Raw genomic sequence first — 1,867 nt, 5'->3', positions numbered from 1 at the left:
GTTGGAGCTCGGCTGCCTTCAGATTTATCTTGCTGTCGTGGCTGAAGCTGCTCAAAATGAGGCGGTGATCAAGGAGGTTTAGATCTGCTGCAAGGATTTGTTGTGATGGAACCGGTGCAAGATTTGATCCTGCACTAGGATCAGCGGTCACGAAAAGCACTTGAATACTAAATAAACATTAGAGATATCGATAAGTTACAAGAGTGATTATAAGCAAGAAATCATGTAATAAATAATTAATTAATGCCAAGTTAAGTTAAAAATATGAAATATAAAGTTCATACGAAATATGTCATCGTTCTTGGACTAGTGCAAGATGAGGGTGTATAAGAGAGGTAAAACAACGGTAAATAGTTATGATTTAGGAAGGGGAAAATGCAAAAAGAGAGAAAATTAGGGGGTTAACATCCTCCCATCCCTAAACTGTTGTGTGTCCTCACACAACTCTTTACCTCTGCAAAAAAACTTCAAAACTTTGAGCATTCCAGCTCAATCCTGCTCTGGCATACTGTCATTAGCCTGCAATGTTTTAGACTTCTTCTTTATGATGTTCTTTAATTTCTTTGTCACCTTTTTAAGTCGCCTGAAACATTGTGCAGCTCGGTACTTCCAGACTTTAACTTCTCTTTTCTTTTTCTGGATCTCTGCCATCAATTCTCCTCTACTCTGTTCTTTATCCTCCTACACTTTAGCTATAAGTTGTTCTAAGTTCTGCACTTGAAGCTCTAGTTCAACTACCTGAGCAGCAGGAGTTACCAAATCTTTTTCCTTTTCTATTTCGGCATGGGTTGTGTCTTCCTCAGGGACCTCAATATCCATCATGGTTACGTCATGGAACTCTTCTTCCTCTAGTCCCTCTTCTTCTGGTTCTTCCTCCACTGGTTCTTCTTCTTTTGGTTCTTCCTCCTCTAGTTCTTCTTCTCCTGCTTCTTGTTCTGTGGGTTCTTCTCCTCCTGCTTATTCTTCTTCTTCTGTGGGTTCTGCCTCTTCTTCTTCGAATTTCGTCTCTTATTCTTCGATTCTTCTACTCCTGTTTCTTCTTCTTTTGCTTCTTCACTTTCTTCTTCTTCTTTTTTTTTCCGGTTCTTCCTCTTGCACTGGTGCTTCTTCTTGAACTGGTGCAGGAGGGGATTCAATGCCCTGTGGGGACTGTGGTTCTTTTCCTACATCAGATACTTTATTCTTTTTCCGGGGCTTTTTAATGAAATCGGACAACAGAGCATCGTCTTCAACCTCTGCAAATTTTGCTGTGTCCACAAGGACTGAAGGGTTGTCATTTTCAGGGGTCTGTGTCTGTACTGGTCGTGTAGAAGGAGTCTCTTCAACTATAGAGCCTTGAAACTAAGATCTAATTCAAGATATATTGCTAAAATTTATTGAATTAACCTAAGGAATCATTGAAACTTAACACTGATATCTAGAGGTCTAGGCTAGAGACGTGTTCCGACGTCTTTAAACCTAGTGGCTGTTGTTTTCACTAACATTGTGTGATTCCTCCTTTTGTGATTTGCTAAGTGTTAGTAAGGACTTGTGCTCCATGTACCGTCGAGTATATGATGGGAGACCCCACTAGGTTGCAATGCTTTTATCCATAGGAAGCTGGGTCAACCACCTTGCAAACATGATACACTGAACACATCATTCGGGGAGATTACCTACTTGTACTTCTTGGTTCACCAGGAGCTATTATGTAGTTTACAATTTGTTTGGTAATCCTTTTGCCTAGAGTTCCAGAGTAGTCATTTTATTTTTTTGACTCATTAAACTTAAAATATCATTCGAGCACTTGTCCTTTCGAGCTTGTTTCCAATCGAAAGCGATAGAGTCACCTTTCATCCCTTTATTAACTCTTAAAATATGAAAAGGA

The sequence above is a fragment of the Pinus tabuliformis genome, chromosome 2_1 (assembly GCF_031772625.1).
Source record: "Pinus tabuliformis cultivar Carrire ecotype Pingquan chromosome 2_1, CPIR1, whole genome shotgun sequence".
NCBI lineage: Eukaryota > Viridiplantae > Streptophyta > Pinopsida > Pinales > Pinaceae > Pinus > Pinus tabuliformis.
Note: the sequence above shows the minus strand (reverse complement) of the source record.